Source organism: Meleagris gallopavo, chromosome 4, assembly GCF_905368555.1.
Source record: "Meleagris gallopavo chromosome 4, MGAL_WU_HG_1.1, whole genome shotgun sequence".
In the NCBI taxonomy this organism is placed as follows: Eukaryota; Metazoa; Chordata; class Aves; order Galliformes; family Phasianidae; genus Meleagris; species Meleagris gallopavo.
In genome coordinates, this window is record NC_139407.1 from 7,607,068 (window position 1) to 7,631,879 (window position 24,812).

At 35.0% G+C, this 24,812-nt stretch overlaps 1 protein-coding gene across 3 annotated transcripts in view; it reads left to right on the forward strand.

Annotated features, from left to right (window-relative positions):
* Positions 1 to 24,812, forward strand: part of LOC104910521 (uncharacterized) — a 118,432-nt gene that overhangs the window by 29,732 nt on the left and 63,888 nt on the right. For 2 of the 3 annotated variants that reach the window (XR_014882818.1, XM_085222081.1), the window contains exons 3-4: positions 10,537 to 10,674; positions 13,967 to 14,055. The gene's annotated coding sequence lies outside the window, so the exon portion shown is untranslated. Of the gene's footprint in view, positions 1 to 10,536; positions 10,675 to 11,231; positions 11,313 to 13,966; positions 14,056 to 24,812 lie in introns of those variants that run through there. The other variant, XR_014882819.1, reaches the window with a different exon arrangement.

The window sequence follows — 24,812 nt, forward strand, 5'->3', positions numbered from 1 at the left end:
TGATCAAAGCCTTAGGATGGTTTTAGCATTCCCTTTTTTTCTGTATCCAGCAGATGAGCAAGAAACAGTCCCAAAAGTTTCACATCTCTGCTGCAAAACTGGAGTGGTTTGGGTTGGAAGGGACCTTTAAAATCCTGTAGTTCCAACCCCCCTGCTATTGTCAGGGACACAGCCCCATCCAGCCTGGCCTTGAACGCCTTCAGGGAGGGGCATCCACAACGTCAATGGGCAACCTATTCCAGAGTATCACCACCCTCACAGTAAAGAATTTCTTCCTAATGTCTAGTCTAAATCCATTCTTTTCCAGTTTAAGGCCATTTTTCCTCATCCTGTCGTAATATGCCCTCGTAAAAAGTCCCTCTCCAGCTTTCCTGTACTCCCATTTCAGGTACTGGAAGGCTTCTACGAGATCCCCCCAGAGCCTTCTCTTCTCCAGGCTGAAGACCGCCAGCTCTCTCAGCCTGTTCCTGTAGGGGAGGTGTTCCACAGCCCTCTAATCATCTTTGTGGCACTCCTCTGGACCTGCTCCAACAGCTCGGTGTCCTTCTTTTGCTGGGGCCCCAGAACTGGATGCAGTACTCCAGATGGGGTCTCAGGAGAACAGAATCACTTCTCTCATCCTGTTGGTTACAATTCTTCTCTTGCAAGCCAGGATACTTTTGACATTCTGGGCTGCAAGCACACGTTGCTAGCTCATGCTGAATCTTTCATCAACTGATATCCCCAAATCCTTCTCTTCAGGAGAGATGCTAAAGCGTTTGAAAGATCTGGCTAAAAAACAGTTTTCATATTTAAAATAATTTCACACCCTAATGTAGTCTTGGAAATAGTTTAAGTTTGTTTTGTTTTTTTTTACCAAAGACTTTTTAAAACATTTTAAAACATTTTTCAAACACTAACATGTAGTAAATACTCTCAAGTAACTAGCGGGGACTGAGTGAGCCATCACTACAGAAATGAGAAAAAGCTTCAGCAATTAAAGACACAGAATCTTCTTGTTGCAGTTAATGCTGAAGATATTTTTGCTGTTTCTCTGTTGGTATCGTTTAGAAATATATTTTGTTGACAGTTGTTTTATACTGTGGGTTTACAGATAGATCTTCAACCATAATTCAATTTGCGTGTATCCAGATTATAGCAACAAAACAAACCAATACAATAAATGTAAAATTTCCATAGGTTTAAACCTACAAAGGTTTTTAGCATGTCCAACTTTTCTGATTGCTGCTGGTGTTTAAGAAAATATGTGGGTTTATGGTCAATTTTTCATATCAGGAATAGGTCCATAAAGCTGCTGCTGGTGTGTAACAGTTTACAGCTCTACTCGAGTCCTGTAAGCATTCTTCTAATTTGTAAGTCAATCTTCATAACTTTTCTAGCGTTTTTCCTTCTAATTCTTCAAAGTAGATCAAAATCTTAAATCACTCTGCATGCAATGATTTGTGAGATACACATGCCGGTGAAAACATTTTTACAGTTAAAATAATCTTCAGGGTTGTTGTTTTTTTTGTGTCATGTAGATAAGGCTGGAAACTTGACGAGTGGACTGTAAAGAAAAAAAGTGTTTTCATTATTCTCATGGCAGACTCTCCTGACATTTATCAGAGGGGAGGCTGAAGAGCCATGGTGCGTGCAGCAACACCCAGCAGGGCGGTAACTGTGTCACAAAGCCGGCCATAGGGAACTGCTAATCAGGGCACGCAGGGCAGCAGGACTTTCTTGTTGGAATGCAGTCTCCAGTGTATTCTGGAGCATTTAGTAGTTTTAGATGGTAATAACCTTGTCCAATTAAAGAAAAAAAAAAAAAGTTAATTTTTAATGTGGTGACAATTTTGTGACATGTATTTGACAAGCTCCTTTGATCATGAGCTGAAGCTAGGACTGAGGAAACCTCAGAACACATTTATGTACTGCACAGCATCCACAGAGACAGGGGGACTGACATGGTACCTTGTCAGAAAAATCCTTTGGTATTCTTAACACACAATATTTATGTATTTCTAATTTGTTTTGCAAGAGTTTAGTTTTAATTAAAATTTAAACATTATGAAATCAATGATTTAGTTTCAGGGCTCTGGAGCAGAATGAAAAAATTTTTAATAAGCTTTTACATTTTTTATAGGAGGAAATGAAAGTTACAGTTTACTGTTCACCATGCTTTCTTTCCTTCTTTTTTAAAATTGAAAATACTAATTAAGATGATGTATTGGTGAGACTGTGGATCAAGGGGGAAGCCATGTCTCTTCACAGTACTACTGTAGTTGAGACCTGTGAGGGGATCGTAGAAGAGAAGGAAGTAGAGAAGGGAAGGATGATCTATGGCCTGGAAGTATATCTCATGTGGGCTCTTCCCTTCCTACCTCTGCCCTCTCCCTCATTTTGTTTCTTCAGGATAAAAAGCTTGTGTAGTGATTTGCTTTCCCTCTTCTGTAATTCAGCAGCTTGCTCTTCCGTATTTAGTATGAGCAGACAGTGACAAAGTAATAAAACCCACCCCAGCACTGTACTTTCAGAAATATTTTCTATTTTTAGTACTAATTTTATAATAATTTCTATTATTAGGCCCAGATTTAAAATTAAAATAAAAATTACCATGTCTTTTGGTAGAAACTATCACCAGATGAAGGAATTAAAACTTATTCATTTTTATATACAAGCCATTTAGAGATAAGGGTGTGGGCTTCATGGGGCATCTGTCAATAAGCTGTCTTACAGACATATAGTATATGTACATGCAATGATACTATATTCTATGTAGTATAATTACATTTTAAATACTGAAACATTTTTGTCTTGTTATTATTTTTTTTTTATCTTACATTTTTCCGATGGGCCTGAATTTCTTCAAGAAGTCATTTTTCAGGACTGTTTCCTAATTCTTATTGATATGCACAGAAGAGTGGTGATGGTGGGGAAGCTAGGTGCATGACTAGAGGAGGGTGTGGGGCTGAGGGATAAAATGGAAAGTCAATCTGTCTTCTATAAAAAATACATATTGGCTCAGTATATTGGTTACATTTGAAAGTTACAGTTAAAAAAGACAAGAAAAAAGAGCCTGAACTCTTTAAACTTCATGGTTACTTATGCCTTTAGAGATATAGATGAAGAGAAATTATTGAAGTAGAGAACGAGATGCAAATCCTCTAATGGTATTATAACAAACTTACATAAGCAGAGTCTGTGTGAACGAACTGTGGATTTGATACTGGAAAATTATTTATTATTTCTTTTGTCACGCACACACACATATATTTGGCTAATATCTGTATAAAGATCTTAATGGGGCAGGCTGAAATATGAGCCAACAGAGCTATATTAGGACAGAAAAATTAGTTTTTGAATCATTAGCATAAAAATGAGGGGCAATCTCATCTATTTCAAAATTATGGAATTAGAGGAGACCCTTTGAAAAACAGAAGTGGAAGGAAAATTAACAATGATTTCATGATAAAGCAGACTGGTATGTAGAAGGGAAACCAAGAGAGCAAATCACTGCAAACATAGAAGGCCTCCAGAATAAAACCTCACTTCATATATTAGACAACAACAGGAAAAGGAGATCGTGAAGCAGGAGGCTGAAAATATTGACCATACTTGCAGAGTGATTTTTTGGTAGAATTTTATCCTTAAACATATGATAGAGGAATTGTTGTTTTGCATGATTTCCAGGGGAAACATCTGAAATTAAGAGACCAATCATGTTTCCTGTTTCAATGCAGATATGAAATCTTCTGTTTCTCATTGTTCTTTATCCAGATTACCAACCCTTTGTATTTGTTTTGCGGTTGAGTACAAGGAAATTATCAGGATCAAGATGAAATTGTGCTGCTATTACACATCATTTTTAACTTGAGAGTTCTACCTATTTGTCTTGTAGGAAAGCCTAGTACAAAATGCCAAAGATTTGATGCATGCTGTAAATTAAATAATAATAATAATAAACCAGAAAATGTGAGTGGGAAAATGTTTCTGTGTGGATTTGTCTTGTCTGTGTATCAGGAGGATTCCCTCAGAGCTTTAGAAATTTCAGGATAAATAATATGGGACCTCTATCCCTGGGGTTATCAAGTGATTCTCCTGTATCACTTAAGCCCAAGCACATCTTAATAAATTCTTACATAAGTTTATTATCATTTTCACCATTGGTAAACATTCTTTAAAATATTAATCAAGGTTCAAGTGCACATACTTTTAAGTGTAAAAATTCAAAATGTATTTCAGAGATTAAAATCCGTAAAATCTTTCAGCATATTCAAAACTGGAGGTAGTTTGTTATAAATCAAAACTTAAGCAAGCTTTGGATGCAGGTGCTTGCTTCGTTCTAACTACATCAGTATCAGCATCACAGGAAAGTCTAGGATCTAAATGCAAGCCACTCTAAGAAGCTAAGAGTGGAGACCAACTCAGTATCCAGACTTTTCTTTTTCTTCTTTGTAACATTGTCTAAGTCCATGTATCAACAAGTGCCCTTTCAAACAAAACAAAACAAAACAAAAAAACAGAAGAAAAAAAAAACAGGAAAAAAAAACACAAGACAAAAGGCAGCTGTTAGTGAGTTTTCAGTTGTGGTATATGTGCTTCAGAGATCAACCTTTCCTTCTTCAGTGGCCAAAGACTTGCTATGCAATTATTAACCAATGGAATTTGCAAAATCTTTTAAATTAAAAAAAAAAAAAAAAAAAAGAAAAAAAAATTTAAAATAATAAAAAGGAAATAATACAAAATACCACAGTAAAGCATTCATTAACTTCAGTGAATGATTGCTGTGATATTTTGCTGGAATACCATATATTCTTCTGCATAGATCAACACTGTTAGTGCTATTGGCAAGTACTGATCGTTTACCAGCAAACATGACAGTCAAACCCCTAGTCTGGCATGTAATCAGGGCTATGAGATGCTCGGTACTCAGACACCACTTCTGCAAAGCCCTGAGATGTGTTTAGCTGTTGACATGTCAGGAGTCCCAGTGGTCCTCTAAGTGCTCTACTGGACTGAGGCCAACTTGGTCAGTTCTTTGAACAACAGGGCTGCTTGCAGTAAACATATATTTTACCCTATATTTTCAGTGTAGGAGCTGCCAAGCTCACATCTTGCTTGTAGACTTGTGACTCCAGTGATGTTGTCAGTCTCCATGTAGAAAGAAAAAAAAAATCTTTAACTCTGGAAAGGTCTGCCTACATGGCTCGTCAAACAATGCGACCAGACACATCTGTATATCCTCTTCCTGTTCTAATTGTTGTTCTAAGGTATGGCATTCATGTCTCTACCCATGGAATAGCTGTTAACCACAGTGAGTTCTTTTTCAAAGAACTTTTTAAACTAATGAAGCTGAGTGGTATTTTAAAATTGTTTCCAGTTCTCACAAGGGAAGAGCATTGCAGCAGAAAAAAAATTGCTTCAGTCTGCTGCTCATTGCTGATCCTTGGCCAAAAAAGTCATTCAGTGTTGCATAGATGAGTGACTCTAAAATCTGTATAAGCTAAATCACTTTTTTTTTTTTTCCTCAAGTGAATAGCATGCTCCGCTTGTGGGATTGTGCTGGGAACAAGTTCATTAAGCTAACAAAACGAGACAGGTATATAGCAGAACTGTCAGAAGGAGCTCACATTGATCCAACCCAGTGTCTTGTTAATGAAGTGCTGTATTTATGGGATAATATTAAAGGTTTTTAAGGTAGTGAACCATTTATGTCATTTTCTATGATAAGCATTACATTTTGCAAAACTACTTGCGTTGAGCAAGCCCTTTGGGTACTGTGATTCAGGTATAAATGTAAGACCTTTGAAAGAAAGGCTAATAAGTTTGATAGCTTCTGTATGTTTGTTTCTTTAAAAGAAAAGTTAGTTTTGAAAGCTAGCAGAGAAGCAATAAAGCTAATTTTTTCAATGTTGGTTTGTTTGCAGCAGTGTCTGAGTGGTAAAATGGAGGCCAGCACCTGGAGTTTTGGCTCTGAATCTACACAGTGATGAAATTTCACATTTTCAAAGAGTCTGGCCATTTTGCTGAATAATTTGTTCTTCCTTGTACTACAGAATCAAAATCTTTAAGGGAAAGAAGAAAAATAAAACTTTGAATATCAGTAAATTAAAATGAAGCATGCAAATATTAAGAAATAGTTATGAAGCATGAAGGAAGGCTTAAAGAACAAGATCTTTGTGAGACCATAGCTTGAGAGTGATCTCAAAGCACAGCTCTTGCTGAGGTTGTTGGTATAAATTTAAAAAGTAAAACCTGAATCTGATTTTCTTTAATGTATGATGGATCATTTATAGGCAAGAATTCCTTCTGATTTTTTCCTTATAGATATATTTTTTAATTAGAAAAATAAATGTAATGTCATCACTGTTACTCATATTTTATATTACTGTTTCTCTCCAGCAAACTTTTATATTCCAGGCTATAAAGATGGATCATGTTCTGAGGTGATTTCAGCTAAGTATTATGATTAGTATTCTCTGTTCACTTCGGGTCCTTTCCTTTTTAGTTCAAGTGTGGGGATCAGAATGAAAAACTCCAAACTTTGTAAGTAAAATATTCCTCATAATAATTATGCAAATTGCAATTGTCTACTGAATGAATTAATAGCATTCATCAGAATAGCATATGAAAAATCAAAGATACTTCCAAATGTTAAATAATGAATGGGTCATTCTGAAATTAAAAAAAAATTAAACAGCTACATGGTCATAGGCTGCTACTCACCCTGTGAAATTGCATTTGACCTCCATTTGGGTAATTGTATTATGCCTGCCTAAATTTCCATGCACAGTGATTTACAATTGAACATACTATTCTACTCCTCCTATTCTACTTTATTGCATGTGGCTGCTGTTTATTGCTGTGTAGTTATATTTATTTAGAGGATGATCATGTTCTCGTGGCTGACTCCCATGGCTCCAGTATAGATTGTATGACAAGTGTGCTTTCCAGCTAGATAATTAATACCATGTAAACAAAAGATTACTTATATTTATGTATGTTTATATATTCTGATGTACTTCTGATGAAAGAGAGGAGACAAAAATGTAGAACAAATGGAAAACAATTGCATTCATTTCTTCATGAAAATGACTGGGGTCTCCTTTCTAAGGACTGTGCCAAGAAACATCCCATAAACTACTTCATCAGGAACAGAGACATTTTCATGATGCTGGCCTTACAGCTCCATGCAGTACATATTGAATATGAAGATATTTCTTCCTGCCTGAACAAAGGCTCAGCAGTTATCTGACATCGGTCTTCAAATGTAATTGCAAGTTTAAACTCATTGAAGAGAAAGGTGTTTTATCATAGAGAAAGTAGCATGTGCTCGTTTTTCATTTTTAATCAGGCTTTAGCTCTGTGGCTTCATTCTAAGAGGAATTCATATCAGATGAAAATAATAGACAGAAGGTCTAATTTAAGCCCAATAATTTGAATCCTGTTTAAGAGTGTTGGAAAATGGATTGCTTTGTAATAGTTAAAGTAAAATGTCTTGCAGTTGTAACAAACGAACTTTTTCCCACTTTATGGCTAGAGGACTACATTTTGCAAAAGGGTAAGAACTTGATATAAAACAGTGGTTGACTTAGACGCACAAGCTCTGAACTGTATGTAATGCCTATTCTAACTGTACCTGGGTTGAACTGTAGAGTACTAAATAATGCATACGTGAAGTAAATGTTAGATCTGAGTGGCAGTGGAACTCTAGAGACTAGTCAAAACAAACAGCAACTTACTTCTTTTATTAGTAAATGTTTGGGCATTAGCAAGAAAGAGAAAAGTTCTTCTATTTCTGCAGTACCTTTGAAACCTGCCTAACACACTTTCTGTCAATCTGTTAAGTAAACCTTCCTGAAGAAATGGGTAGGTAAAGCAAGGCAGGTAAAGGAAGGACTAATTTGAGTCTATCCCCAAAACACATTTCAAGCGTGAACACAATCTGGTCTTTGAAAATGCCAGGCATCATGATGATTTTTTCTTCATCTCCATCTCATGTTTTAGTATTTTCTGCATCCTGGCAAGACTGATAAAAAAATAATTGTTCCACTTTCTAAAGGAACTTCTAGCCAGGACTCGAACTCAGTTTTGTTTTCAGTGCAGGAAGTGTATCATTCCCAAAACTTCAACTAGTTCTCAAGAAACATAGCAATTGAACTTTTTATTTGATTCCAGTGTTTTCTAACGTAGAGATATTTCTTAGGCTTGAGGTTCACCTGAAAATACAAACTTCAGTACTTCAGAAACTGAAATGGGACACTGAGAATTACAGTAGTGTTTAATGATATTAGATGTTGAACTACAACTATTGTTTAGGTAGAACATATAATGTGCATCCTAAATTCCTTAATTTACTTAATTATCTCCTAATTATAGTCTAATGAATTACTAATTTATCTTAATTTCCTCTGATAATTTCCCTATTAATCCCTACATCAATATGTTACATTTTTATCCTTCCTCATTTAATTGGGAAACAAATTCTATGGTCTTTGCTATGACAAAATAAATATTTCTGCGTCCTGCAAAAGATAACTAATTGTGGCTTTGAAGACTTCATATTTTCATTACAAAATCAAATGACAGTCCAAGGGTCAATTGCACTGAGAACCCAGGAAAACAAGAATTCTTGACATGTTATAGTTTTCCTACTTAAAAATCAAAATGAAAAAAAAGTTGTCTTTTTGTGAAAAGCAAATATTCTGATATATCTTCATGAAATATAGTAGTTTCAGTGTCTTGTGAAGCAGATCTTTAGTGATTCTCATTTTAGAGTATTTATTTATTTTATTGAAGAAATTTATGCCTTTTTTCTCCATGCGTGAATACTAGCCACTTGCATTTCTTCCTATGCCAGAGCTCAAATTTCTCCTTCCTTGAAAAACTTGTTCAATTAAAAGGTCTAGTTTCTTTCCCTCTCATTGAAATACAACAGCACAGAGGTGCAGGTATCAGTTGCTTGTATCTTGCATACATAAGGGGGGAAATCATTTCAAAGTGAAGGAAGTGCACAGTTAAAGTGATCTTTCACAATATAACTTAGGAGCATTTTAATCAAAAAGGATTCTGTTGTTAGCACAGATGGAGGCAAAGCAGTGGGAACATAAGCTGTCCAATGGTAGCAGAGCCAGAAAAAGAGAGGTTCTCAATTAAACAGTGTTGGCAGAGTGTAGTTCCCTGTAATTGTGTAGCAAGTCTGATGTTACATACAGGGATGAGCTGGAATGGTTTTATTTTGGAGATTTTTTAAGGGTTGCTTTCAGACTTACATCGCACAATTTTCAAATAAATAGATTTATTATGCTTTTCAATCAGTTAGGAAAAAAAAAATCTAAATCATCAGAGAGAGAAAAAAAATGAATCAAAATCTGTCGTAGGGTAGATGGCATCTTTGCACTTCTGGGAGATTTCTGAGTTAAGAGTGATATAGAAATATTTTTCCTCTGCATGATACATAGCATATATATTCTAAGTAGATCTCAGCTTAGAGAAGAAAGGAAGGAAAGATAAAGAGAAGGGGTAAGTCACAGGGAGAGTGGTGGATATTATATGTCTTTGCAGCTTATGATGGCATAACTTAAAGATGGCAACAGAAACAGCTGGAGCTTTTTGTTGCTGAGTTATTTTTGTACAGATAGTGGTTATGGTGAATGAGAACACTATCAGGGTGTTGTTACTCTTCTGACTGCTGCTGCTTCCACTGCGGTCTGTGTATTACCCAGATTACCAAGTTGGTGGGCTCACCTTATGCTGCCGATGATGAAGGACTTAAACCGAATTGCTTGATTATAAATTAGCTTTGATACATCCTCCTGAGAAGATGCTCACCTCTGACTGAGGGGCAGTAACAAACAAGTTGGCGTGTGAAATTTCTAACGGCCATAGCGGTTTTCTAATTAAATGTGTATCAGGTCTGTTGTATGACCTGAAGTAAATTAAGTGGAGAGCAAGAGGCTTTCGGCTGGCAGCATGGTCATGGAGCCCCAGTCCTTTCCTTCTCTGGAGAGAGTGAGGCAAGCAGGGCTTTGGCTTCTGCAAGACTTAAGGTTCCAACAACATTGTAAGCAGCCTAAATCTGGGGTAGAGTTTTTTTCCAGGATTATAATTTAGACTAAAAACTCCTACCTAAAAGCTTGCACAAGAGGCCACTCTTGGGTATTATTTTAATTCTCTGTGATTTCAGTGTTTTCTCTATTTTTTAATGGACATAAAGTATACTTTTATTAGAAAAAATGATTGTAGATTAACCTTTTGCATTTAATTTCCCACTTACGTTTATATTAGGACTTCTAGGTTTTTTTGGGCAAGGCCTTGTCTTACTCAGTGAATAAGTTTATCTGCTATATTAATAATCTTTCTAAAATCTGGAAATCTAGTTATCATCTTTCTTATCCTTTGAATTGAGGCTAAATACAAATTACAATTGTTTTTCTGGCCTTGTAGTATTCAGTAACATGAACCAAGTGGTAGAGTACAACTAAAGAATCCAGAAAATTCAAACTGAAGAAGTGTTTGATTTCCTTTTCTGTAGAATTTTGTTTTGTTTTTCTCAAGCACTAAGTCAGCAGTAAGCAGCAGCATCGCTGTGGAATCCAATCAAGTTATTTCTACTCATTGTCTTACTGACTTCTGCTTTTGGGGATCAAGACTTGTTAACTTCAAAGCCTGAGTTCAGTTGAACGAAGAAGACTGGTAAGTGGAAATAAGGTTACTAGCCTACATCCTCAATCAATCGAAAGGCATTTAAACTTACTGTCACTTAGTGTTGAAGATCATGGGGCTCTAAGAGTCTGCTTGTGTTTCAGTACTCAACAAATCAAGCTTCCAAAAAGTCTCATCACTTATCTCACTGACTGATTTTCTAGTAGCACACAGTGACCCACAACAGAAACTATTGCCTATTAAGGCAATCAGGCATAACTTGATATAAATTTTGGAAATATTAGAAAATGAAAAGCTGAATTCTTTTCTAGAACATAAATATCCCCTCTTATTTGTCCTATTGAAGTAGAGTGAGTAGCATGTTTTAGTATTTTAGTTAATAATTTCCCTCCATTCAAGGAATATAGTGCCATAAGTGCACTTTGTTTTGTTTTGAGTTTTCCCAAAAGGCAGAAGCCTTTGGTGTCAGTAAAGGTTCTCAAGTCCTTGAATTATCCCCTTGGCCTATCTTTAAAGCTAATCTTAGCCAAGCACTTACTAGTTATATAATAAAGTCAGTGATTATGGGCCAAATTCTTTTTTCAGTTACTTTACTGAAACCCATTGAAATCAATGTTTCAGATTGGACTTCTGTAACAGGGAAGAATTTGGGCTACTGTCTTCAAGAGGTAAGAACAGGGCCAATAACAACCTTTTCCAACAAAACAGACTGAGACAAACTTAGTGCCATGTGCTGTCCTTGATTATATAGAACTTCAAGGGTCCTAATTGGAATTTCTTTTATTTAGAAAAATGTTTTTTTACTATTGGTTAGGTGCAGAAGGAGCTTGGGTGGAAAGCATTGCAAATTAATTTAACAATTACGTTTACAAAGTCCTATATTTATTTCATAGGTGAGCAGCATCTTCATAGATGCGGTATGGCACTGTACAGATAGTAACAGGAGTCCTTTCTTCAAATCCCAAAAATCCCATCAAGAAATAACTCAAATTATGACTGTATATGAGGATTAGTATAGACAAATGACTTTGCTGCATAGTATTTTGTGGAAATAACATGACATCTACTCTGTTTCCAGTTCAACTACATCACTTTTGTAAAAGAAATTGTAATTCTTGTTGTCACGGAGTTTCAATCTTTAAATCAGAATACCTGTACGGGGTATGTCTGATTATGTGAATGTAGAAACCCATACACTTACTATAAACCACTGGACTAGTTTGACCGCAAAAATGAATAGAGAAAGTTATCTCAGCGTAAGGGCCGTATTCTAGTTGGGAACTAGAAGGAGACAAGAAAAATATTTTCTATTTGCTTTTTTTTTTTTTTGCTAAGCTACTCACCAGTCTCCTTGACTGACCTCAAAACTCAAGCTTTATTGTTCTTGTTTGAGTGCTTAGGCTTTTTTGATCTAATCATAAGTATAAATACATCTAAGCACCTTAAATACTGCTCTTTTTAATTCTTGAGTTCCTTTCATCCGTTTCTACAAGCAGTGTTTCAGACTTTCCTTTATACCTACTTCTGTGGTTCAGCAGACCTGTAGCCTTATTTTCTTCATAGAGGTGCACAGCAAATTGGTCTGTATTGTTAACTCCTAACATCATTGTGCTGTGTTTCTGCACTTGGATGATTGTGATGCTGTCTTCTATAACAGATATAGTCATATAGACACGTTCAAAATGTTTTACACTGCTTTGCACTGCTAAGTGGTTATATTGCATGCTAAAAGTAGTTGCTTTTCAGTGTCAGGTAGAACAATCTGTAACATTACATTCAAGTTAAAAAAATATAAATAATATGTTCGCAAAGTATTTTTAGGCTCTTGGCTGAAGGGAGATTTATATAAATGTAAGATATTATTATCTTTAGAGTCATTTTATTAAATAATAGTAGTAGGTGTCTCTAGGCATACAATTTATGTACATGAAAAACGATGGTTGACTGCTTGCATTAACAGCACAGTGTGTTGAAATGATGACAATAACAAATACCTCTGGAACACCAGCAGAAGCCATGGTATCACATATATACTGTGCAGTATGTGAACAGGCTGCAACAGCTTTATAGAGGATTGTAAGAAAGTGCATAAAACTAAGTTGAAATGGTATCAGAAAAGTACAGAATAAAGTGAGCAGCCTACATCTGGGGCTCTATGAGAGAATAAATTGGATTGCTAGTAAAGTAGAACTTCTGCTGATTGGCAGATGACACGTTTTTTCCTTATTTAGAAATTTATTTGGGATTTTTCACTGAGAGAGTGGTGATTTTCACTGAGGGGATGGTGAGGGGCTGGAACAGTCTTCCCAGGGAGTTTGTAGATGCCCTATCCCTGGAAGTGTTCAAGGCCAGGTTGGATGGACCCTGGGCCTTAATCTGGTACTTGATGTAGTGGCTGGCAACCCTGCCTGTGGCAGAGGGGTTGGAACCTGATGATCCTTGTGATACCTTCTAACCCAAGATATTTTTCAGTTTTGCTGTAGCAATGAACACAGGAAGAGACAAGTGTGAATCTGTCATTGTGAATCAGAAATGGCAGACCTTTTGAAGGATCCACCATTTCAAAAATTGTGTGGATATTTTTCTCTGAGAAACGTCTTAAAAAACTCATGAAATAGCCAGACTTCTAGTTTTCATTTTATTTTTTTGTCATTCTCCAATGAATGTCTGGATTTCTTTGAGGTAAAAATGTTGCCCTAATTCTTTAAAAGTGAAGCAAGAGTATTTTTCAAGAAAAGTAAAGATTTTGAAAGCAACAGAATGGCAAATGTGGATAAATTTGTCTGGAAAACAAAGAATCCACATGTGATAGAATATTGTGTTTCCCACATTTATTTTTGTTCTTTATTGGAGAGAACACTGCACCACTAAATTCCAAATTATCATGAAAACCCAGAAATAGAGCCCTAATTACATAGCCTGCTGATCAAGGCAGTCATCTGGGTTTTGGGACACTTGTATACAAGTTCCCTTCCAATTAGCACATTCCAGATGAGGTCCCAGTAGCTGGCCTGCAATCAGCTTGGCACACATTCAGTAAATAGTTTTCTGTGCAAAGAAGAAAACCTCAGAAAGAAGATGATACTCTTAAATATCCTGCTAGTTAATGCTTACTTAAAATGTACAGCGTGCAAGTATTTAATCTGAAGCTGAGATCTAGGTGTCATTTTTTCCTCAACTTTCTAGTGTTGAATCTAAATACAAAGATTTGACTGAAATAATGCTGTAAATTAAAATTCTAATCTGTTCTGTTATGGTTATGTTTCTTGATAGTGGTCTATGTAATATTTATCTAATTTACGTTTTATTTTAACTTTTTCAGCTTTTTATGCTTTGTTTTGCATTAAAGATTTGAGCAAAATCTTTGACTAAACATACATAAATCTCTGGCTTTAACCAACAACTTTTCTGGTAAGTGTGGAAATGGAATTTTGTTGTTATTGCAATATTAACCTCCTTAGAGATCGCTCCAAAAGTAATGCTTCTTATTTATTTACATGGAATCTACAACAGAAATGAAGAGCAAAACAGCAGTATTTGATAGAGCAAATTCTCAGCAGTTAAACACTAGTTTTCAACACAGTCACCACCATTAGCTATGCCTCCAGAGACAAACAAGAACATGCATGCCATGCTTATAAAAATCTGTACCAGTGGAGGTGACCCACTGTCACCACGGCTGAAATGTGCCTCCCACCAGCTCAATGTGCTCACATCCACTGTCTGGTCTCCATAAACACTTATCAAGTGTCAATGAATATCAGTGGCTGCAATTTTTTCTGCATGAAGGAATTCAGTTCTACCCTGTGATTCCTACACACTTCCATGTTAGACGCCGTTTTGTCAGACTACCCCTCTGCTGCTACCTGTCCCACAGCAACAAAATGTAATGGAATATTGGCAAGAAGATTCAGCTTTACTGCCATGTTTCAAACATCTGCCTCTGATGTCATGAGCCAACATAATAAAATAGGAAGCATTACTTTTGGAGCAGCCCTTGTACTAGAAAAATGCACTCTTAAGACATAGTATTTGCTTGAATGAGAAGTGAGGTCCGATTCAAAAAGCTTGCAGTACTTTGGCCTGACACTAGGAAAGCTTGAAATTCAGAAACGGGAAAGGGCTTGCAGATATGTGACAAGAACTAGCTTGAAGACTATGTCCTACTACAGATTTCAGAGCGAAGGGGAAAAAATCTATTCATATTTAAGAAGCCTTCCAATAGACTGTACACATTTCCCATTTATCTGGAATAGCACATTTATTGGGCAAGTCAGAGAAGTGCCTATGTATTTTATTGCTGTGAATTAATTTTTGTTTTTTCTTTTTTATCTTGCTGCATAGAGTGCATAGACCAGTTTTTCAGGAACAAAGGAAATGAAAACTATGACTTCCCTTTTTCTTTCTGCCCAAAGTGTTTTTAAGCCAACAAATAAATTTATGACTGGACACATTTTTTACAGAGAAGTCCAGGTAAAGAAACAGAAACATTTTTCAACCTACAGACTTTGGGAGACTCATGAAAATGACTGAAGATAATTTTATATAAACAGTACATATATCTATCTCTGAATATATATATACAAAACCATTTATCAAAGTAAAAGGTAAAAAGTGTATGTATCCATACACACACAACCTTTTCTGTGATGATCACATCTGCAAGAAAGAATTGAAATTAAATTTGCCTGTCTTACTAATGTTCTGCCTTTCTGTCTTCCCATGTTTTTCTAGACCACTGTTTCTGTCAGTCCACTAGTCTTTGTTTCATGACAGTAATTATTTGCCCAAATTCTTCAAGAATGAGTATGCATCGAACACAGTGGTGCTCATCTGTGGGTGAATTAATTAAAGCACCAAGAAATTCATGCTCAGAAACGAGAACAATTGGCTTGATGCACTCTAATGTAGATTTACTCACAGAGACCTAAGGGTATGAGAAGTAACTGCTGGGAGCATCCACCACAAATTGGAGTGTACTGTAAATTCTGTGTCTCTATTCTGAACTTAGGCTACTAGTCATACAGCAAGTGGCTCTTTCACCCACATCTGTTCATCCTGTCTCATTAATGTTGAAGACAGCTGTTGCCATTATGCTTCAGTGGGGTAAAGTGTAGTGAGAACAAAAGTCTGGAGAAGGCATTATGTGTAGGAAAGAAGGGCAGCAAGGGGGTCCAGAAGCCTGGAATGGAAGTAATTCAAATGAAGCTCCTGTATAACAGCGGGACCTGGAGGAGCTTTACTTCCAAGCCATATGGGATGGAAATTAGGTAATGAGAGGACCATTCCATCATCTATGATGATTTCCTGGAAACTGCAAACTTTGATATATGCATGAAGAAATATAAAGCTGTAGATCAGGAGAGGGAGGACTGGATTGGCAGCCTATGTAAGAATTCAGCCCAATAAGCAATAGTCATTGAAAATGCAATTAGATCTTAACAGCCTAATTCAGTTACAGGTGAAATTTCATAGGTTTCACTGTGGATAAACACGATGTGTGCAGTCACAGTTTATCCATTATTTAGCCAGTTATTTTCAGAAATGAGGATTGCATTAGGTTACTGGGAGCCTACTTCAGAACATGCATAGGCTGAAGTAATCAATAGCAGAGGTCTAATTATGTCCTTATGAATGTCAATGAGTTGTTGCAAAATTACTTCAAAGAGCGCAATAGCATTTAGGTCCTCAACCACATATTTGGAAGTAGAACAGATTGAAAACAAACTGATCAAACAAGTCTCTATTTATACAGCATTGTTTTCACGTGCATTGCTTTTGCTGATAACAGTTTTAGTGTTTGGTTAAAACTGTGCAACTTCCTCTATGGGCAATTTCATTAAATTAGTTCAAGATTTCATTGATTTTAGCTTTATATAAGAAAGAAATAACTTCAAATTTATATATATTGAGTTTAAATAGGATTATGATAAATTGCCTGTAGGCACTGGTGAGCCCACAAATTTTGGCAACTTAGTAATAATTCCCTCTTTCAAGCTCTGTAATAAGTCAATTGTTTCTCATCCCACTCATCTTCCAGCAAGACTTCCCAGGGTAACTTAGAATTAATTTCATTCTTTTTCTACTCCTAAGTTCTTAAAACCATAGACAAATATTGTCTAAAAGTCAAAACCGCTGTAAATATAATTTAGAACTAGTAAAATGCATCAGTTACATTTAGTTTTCTAATAAAGCTTAGAAATGTTTCTGTGTTTTTGTTTTGTTTTGTTTTGTTTTTTCATACTGAGGAGTTGGTTTTATTTTTTTTAGTAGGCATTATGTCTTAGTGAAAATTTTAAAACTTTTGGTTTGCTTTTGTAACTGTGTATCAAGTCTTCTGGTTTAGGATAGTGCAGCATACTGTGGTGGAGCTGGCTACCTTTTAGCTACTGTCATGCTCCTTTTGTTCAAAAATTGGCCATTGACCAGTCTGATTTGCTTCATGATTTAGAGAAAATTAAAGCTCATTGCCTTAATGCTGCTTACTGGCAAATAGAAATTGCTGGAACTTAAGGACAACACAGATTCATCCATTTTTTACCAATTGTGTTCTCTGCAATAGAGGTTCAGAGAAAAAGGGACATGGCATCACACCAATATTCCTGCTCATTAGTGAAAATCCTGTTCCTAGGGAAACTGTGCTGTTGGGCACATCTGTTGATTAGCTTCAGAGCAGCTAAAATGGTGCTGTATCTCTGGTACGTAGTAGATTGTTGCATGGCAGCACAACTAGCTATGTCCAGGATATTTCTGATCTGAAATATGTTGCTTTTTAAATATGTGAATGATGAGATATTGGGAAAAGATAATTATTGCTTTGTTTCAAGTGGAGAGTAAAATAGAAACAGGAAGAATGATACTTAACAAGTTTTTGATTCTGCCTTTTTGTTGCTGTTCTCCTGAGAAGAAACAAAACTGTCTACTACCTCTAAACCAGCTAAACTTTAGAGAAAAAAGTACAAGTGAGTGAAGGTGGTGGGAGAAAAGTGGTGAGTCTTGCTGCACTGACAAGACAAAACCAGATGCAGATGCAAAAAAAAAACCCTCTGTTTCATTGGTATTGATTCATGTGTATGTTCTTTTTTTTATAGTTAGACATCCAATTTCTGGAGAATGTAAGACTAATGTCTAAAATATGATGGCTATGAAATTATATCAGATTTGAAAAAAGCCAAGTGTTCAAGAAAGCTGTCTGCAACCTTTTACGTTGTGCAGCAGCCGAGAGAGAAATAATGTGAAGTTGTTGTCACTTAATGTTGGACTTCAAGAAGAAGCATTGTCAGATTGAAGGCCTGAATGAAATCTGTAAATACATCATGAACTAAATTGTTATAGTAATACTTAGGCAGTGGAATTTCATTTTAGAAGGTAGTTGCAGTGTCAGATGCAGTACAAAAGATTTACAGGAATTATGATGTCTGGAAACATTTGAAAGAATGTTCTTCTTCTGTCTGCACAACCGATACATCTGTAGCCTGTGATAGTGAAGCAGGAAAAATTAGCAGAAGTTGATATGACAGGATTTCTATTCAAGATGAAAAGCAGTAATTCCAGAATCTTCCAGAAATAAAAATCTCTTTGGAAATTCAAGATAAAATACATTTTTTAGATTTATAAATTCAATGTAGTTGAAATTTACATTTCTAAAGGCATGTCTGAATTCAGGCTTGCTGAATCAGAACAAGGATCTGCATACAAATGATATCTTACGTTAGTCACACAACAGGTCAGATTAGGTACTCCCTTTTTCAGAAATTCTATGAATGAAATCCAGTTTCTAAACTTCGGAAGGATCTTGGTTTCCTTTTCATATGCGAATCAAGGGATTTATTTGTGATATTTTTTTTTTTTCCCCAGGTTACTTTAAAGTCATCTACAACCAATGCATTTTCATTAGCTTTACCTTCTTTGAAGACTACAGGAATTATTCTTATGAGATAATTGAAGTATTACTACAAAAAAATGTATATACTTGAACTGTGTGAACTGTATTACCAGGGACAGTGGTAATGCAATCCTGTCCAAAGGTCAGATCATGGTAACTGAATTGAAAATGTGAATGCCACTGTCCCATAGAAAATTATAATTACTGTAATACATTCTCAAGTCCCACATCCTGTTTTTGAAGGTACACGAAATATTGCTAACGTATTTCTGCTTCTATCCTTGATGGGCCAGAGCACTTGCTTTGCTTCTGAAGGTTGTGCTGAAGTCAACATCAGCCAAACAAAACTTTTAATGGTAGTTTTTCCTCACTTTTGAGAGTTAAATCCAAAAGAAGATACTGTGTTATGTGTTGGTATATACCTCCATTTGCTTCTTCACCTAACAAAGTAAGTTATTATTGCAATCTATAATCCCCACCTGTTACAGTCAAGGATCCAGGAAGATTCAGAAGGATTGAGCACTGGGCATTAAGCAAACATCACAATTAAGTGCATTTGGAGGATGAAATAAAAACATTAAAAAACAAAACAAAAATAAACAAACAAATACAACAAACAGCCAGGCCACTGCTCCCCAAGCCACTGCGAAGATCCCAGAAGGCCTTGGCAATGTTGGCAATGTTTTTAGGAGAATGCAGGTGGATGACTGGACAAGAAAACTTTATTTATTTGTTTGTTTGTTTTGTTTGTTCATTTGTTTATTTTGGTCCAGTACACTTTTCAATCTCTGTTCTGGCATCTTGATCATTTAGCAATTGTAGAAGAAATGAGCACCAGAGTCTGTATGACCCATATGAAAGACATGTTAGCTTCACATGGAGAACAGCTGAGGCTGCTGTGTTGGTGAAGGTTTAGAAGTGGAGAATGAAGATTAATTTAGATGCTATTTTAAAAAGGAAAAGACCGTAAGAGTGGGCTTTACACCCTAAGGGTTATATGCTTTATGCATTATTCATGGATTATAATTGAATACATGATTATAGAAAAGGCAGGGGAGTGGCAGAACTATAAGTCCTGAAGGCTGTTACTTTACAAGGTAACAAGGAAGCTTAGTGTTCCTGCTGATAATGAACAGTTAAATGAAATAGTTTGGTACTACATCTTCATGATGATGTATCAAATACATTATTATTTTACATAACTTGAAGTAGTAAACTTTATTATGATTATAAATGATAGACATTAATGGATCATTAATCCATATAATACTGCAATCTCAATTAATTTAAAATTCTTCTTAAGAAACTTTCTGACACCTTATACCAGAAAATGACTTATTTTATTTATCCCTAATCATTCCACAATTCTTTGGTTCCAGCTCTAATTCTCAACTGTTTGTTCAGATCACCTTTAGCCATGATTCTCAAAAAATTTAAATGCAGAAACAGCATGTCATGCTTCATAGAAATATGTAAATTTGTTAACTGAACTATATCCTATAAGATAATACCCAAGAAGGCTCCACACATTAACCAATTCTATGCAATAGGGTTATATTTATTGCTGCATTATGTATAATTACTCAGGTAGGTGTTTTCCATTTTAAGTAATCAATCAATTAATTCCCATCTCATGATAGGCTGAGATTTGCAGTTAACAAATATCCTCTGTTTCTGAATTTTGGCAACTTGATTTCTCTAAACAGGACCTTGTCAAACATCAAGTTCTGAAGTGATATATTGACACAAAGGCCATGGGCTAAAATGATAATAAACTAGGTTGTATAGTTTGAGCAGCTACTTTTAAAAGCTGTAGAGGAAACTAAAAAACCTAAACTCTAAGCAGCCATTGTTTACCTTGGTGTACTATGCAAATTTGCATTGATTGGCTTCTTACTGGCATCAACTGGCCAGGTTCCACAGAAGTCAAGAAGAAACTGAGTTCAGTTTATATCTCATGCAAGATAACTTTTCACAATTTAATGAGTAAATAAGCAAAGGCATGAATCTCAGAAGTCAAGTTCCTAAAATGTTGTATTAACTTCTAAACTGGATTAGCATAATGGATCATATTGCAAAGTGGCAATAATAAGACTCAAAACTATCCACACAAATCTGGAAAAAGTCTTCTTGTTTAGTTATTCAAATTCAGGTCTTTCCTCATGGTTGATTGCAGTCTGAAAAAAGTGTGCCTGTGTGTTTTTTATACTAAATCTGGATAAATAATGCAGTAGAGGGTGTTAAGAAACTTTTGCAGTCAGTCAGGGCTGTGATAATAATTTTTACCTCTGAAAACCTATATCAAAATGCAGTTATGTTAGATGCATGGCTTTATAGCTATCCCTTCTACGTTCCAAACTCTTGATCTGGATGTAGTTCTGAGTGCCTTTTCTTCATTCGAAGTTATGTTTGGAAGAGGATTAGCATGATTATTATCATGATTCTGGCCTTACATGTTCTCACATACACAGATACTTTGCCTAGTGTCAGGAGCAGTGTGTTTCCTTGAGTACTGCTTGTGCTCCTACTTATCTCAAACTCCTTCTTGTGAAACTATGATGGCATCCTTACTGATTCAAGTCCTTCATGTCTATTGTACTGAAATAGTGTTCATAAGGAATATCTAGAGATTTATTCTGACCTCTCTTGTATAATTTCTATGTTTATTGAACTGCAGTAGTAAACCATTATGAACTATGCGGATAGGCATTTGACTCCCAACTGAATACTGTATATGGAACAACATATGATCAATTTTATGAATTCCTTAACTGAAGCTGCCAAAAAATGGCTTTTCTTTTAAGCTAGAGGGTCAAAAATACTTGTAAAGCTTCTGGATCCAGAGGATTTGTATGATAGTGATGCATAAGCATAATCTGAGCATAATTATTTTTTAATATTAAATATTAAATTAAAATTAAATATAAATAAAAAATTAATAATTATTTTTTAATAAATATTACAGTGATTTCATTTTACTAGATTTTAATTGTGTTTTTCATCAGGCTTCCATTGACTTCCAAAGTATCTATTTTGGCTTTTCTTCTTTTGCATTTTTTTTAAGCAATCCTCAGTATTTTCTAGCCAGGTGTTCTGTAAGAATAACTTTTGAGCCTCTTTGTTGTAAGCTGATCTTTGACAATACAGAAACTATTTCAAATAATTGTGTGGAAATGCTCCAGTATTTTCCTGCTGTTTCTCAAAATGTATTTGCTTTCAGAGGGGTGTTTCTTCCTTGATCTTCATACTGATTGGCAATTAAAAAAAAAAAAAAAATCCCTTGCTCTATAAAATTAATTGGAATAATTACCATACTTCTTCACTGTAGCATTGTTTTACTTTAAAAACAAAACCAAATGAGTTTGTGCTGTCAATTTTGTTTGTTTCTGAAGAAGCATGGTCATGAAGGCATTGTTACATTTCTAAAGATGTGGATGTCTTGGAATTATCACAGTATAATGCTTCTAAACTCTATCCAGGATCTAAAGAGAAAAGCACTTGAAAGAAATCTCTTTGGATCAGTTAAAAATTCATATGAATCTAATGCCAGTACTCTAAATTCTCCAATTAATATTCCAACTAATGCTCAACTTCGGCTTCCACAGAACTGAACTTGTAGAAATGACAGGTCTTACAGAAGGATGCAACCAATTGCTTTTTTTCTCCATTTCATGTACGAGTCATCTGCACTGAAATAGGACAAACCATCTAAAGTATTTGTTATGTCTTTGCTTTTCTGCACTCAGAGAAAGAGGCTCTTTTTCCAGGAACTAACTCACAGAACAGGAGGAGGGATGGCATGTGGAGGCCATGTATATACATTTACTGTACCCACAATAAAGCATTTATGCTTTGTCTCTGTGAATGATTATCTGTCATATTCTACAGTTATTACTTTGTGTACTTAATTTTGGTACTTTTTTGGCTCTTGGTGTGTGTAGAATGCGGTATACAAAATGGGTAGTGTTTTTGCCTGAAAGTAAAGGTTTATAAGAGTGTTTGTGTGAATGTCATTGATCACTGATAAAGATCTAATTGAAGAATTCAGTGAATGTTTTACAGTGGTTGTTATATCTACTATATCCACTGGAAGCAGAAGACTATCACAATGACAATTTATTGTATCCTAAAAAACAATATTTGCAATTAAAAGGCTAAATGTTAGCATTACTCTTATACTTAGATTTCCTTATGGCACACCTAAGAAAACCCAGAAAGAAGAATTTGTATTTGGGCTTTTTTATGCATTCCTTTCTAAATTCTAATGTATGTGCTTTGCATGGGCAGTGTAAAATGATTTTGTTTTGTTTTAGGACATTGTTAGAGAAGCCACTTGACATAACAGCAAATTCCTTTACAAGTCTTCAAGCCGCTCTATTCAATATACAGTGTTATAATTTTGCCACATGGGTCACAGAAAGGAATGATAAAAAACTGAATTATGATGTTGTGATACTTTAATTGAACTATACCTTTAAAATGGATATTTTTCTCAGTTTGAAAAGAATAGAAATATGCCGTGTATTATCACAGGCTAGAACTGCAGTAAAAATTATTAGAGGAGTCTGAGGAAGAAAACTTAACAAAAATTATCCAAACATGTTACTTGTATTCTTTCAAAATTCATCTTTGACGATTTCTTCAAGTCTTATGAAGCTACAGAAGTAACTTCAGTAGCTGCATTTTTAAAACAAAAATTGAAAATAAGCCTGAAAAGAATAAAAAGCTACTGGTAAGAACAAAACATTTTACTTTATCTCTGTTGTTTTCAAACATTGAAATAAAATCTCTGAATATTTCTGAGGGAGGGAAATATTTTATCACATTTATTTTAAAAAAATAAGTCTAAAATCCATTTAGAAGTGAGTGCTATTTTTATTTTTATTTTTATTTTTTTATATTATTCTTTCTAAATTTGGAGGAATGATGACTGAAGCCTCTTTTGTGTTGAATTTTTGTGTAAAACAAGAGAAAGACGTCAGGAATCTGGTATTTAAATAGCACACGAAACAACTTCAGAGAACAAAAAAAGAATATATTTTAAGCATTTAAAAAGTGAGTTTAGCATTTAATTGCTTTCAGAAGTTCTCAGACTATGAAAGGTGCATTTTCCAATTCAAAATATGAAGTATATGCTTAAATATTGTGGACTTTCTGCTTCTGGCAAAGTAGATATTTTACTGAAAGCACCTTTTTGTATCTAGAGAGCAAATGCTGTATCACAGATGAGTGAGTATGCTGCTCATGTACTTCATGACAAGTATATAGAAACAAAATGCTGCTCACCATGTCCTGCTCAGTTAGCAGAAAAAGGAACAGATAATAAAATCAGAGAAATTGATTTTAGTTTCAGGATGAAAAAAAAATGGATAGAAATGTTGAAATAAAATAGTGAAAATATTTATGAAGTATTTTCTTGGAAGTACAATTTCTGTAAGAAAAATATTCAAATTAAGTGATTTTTTTTTTTCTTTTTAACCAGATAGAAGGTCATTATGAGGAACTATACAAAGTGTTCTGAATGAACATCCTATGAGGAATTTGAAAAAACAGTGCTTTGATATATGTACATATTTATATTCAAAACCAGAGTCAGCCTACTTTAAATATTGGAGAGTATTAAATTTTGGAAAGCTGAAAATGGGTAATATGCAAAAAAATGGCTTTCTGATTATAAGCATATTTATGTTTTGCCTTTGTAAATAACATTTTCATATAGCATTAACAATCCATTTGCTTTCCTTTATGATGTTAAGTGCTTTTCATGTTTGGTTTTGTCTGAAACGAAATATTCCCTGAATATTTAAGCCACATAAAATTTCTTCATGGTGGATCTTTTGAGAAGTCTAGGAGATTTCTTGCATTGCCTTTGCATAGTGCACTACAAGGCCACAAGTTTTTAGGCATGTATGACTTTCTCAGCTTTCATAAGTTGTAGTATATTCAGTTGTTTCAGTTAACAGACTCTTTTTTCTATTCCTTTCCGATTGATGGAAATGAAAAAAGGAGACTTTTTAGTTTTCTCTTCGTATGATCATTGAGTGCTTTATGTGAGACTTCATATAAAATTAACAGAATTTAGAGAGGAAAGTAGAGAACATGAATATTCCAGTGGCTGGAAGAGAGATACTGAGATAGAAAGCAGTCCATTTTTAATTATTTAATGAGCTTTCAGAATATACTTAGTCCTTGTACTGTGTAATACAAAATAGTACACTATAGCAATTCCCCCTAAGTAAGGTCAATGGTTGTGATGGGGATATCCCTGCATTTATTCTCTGTT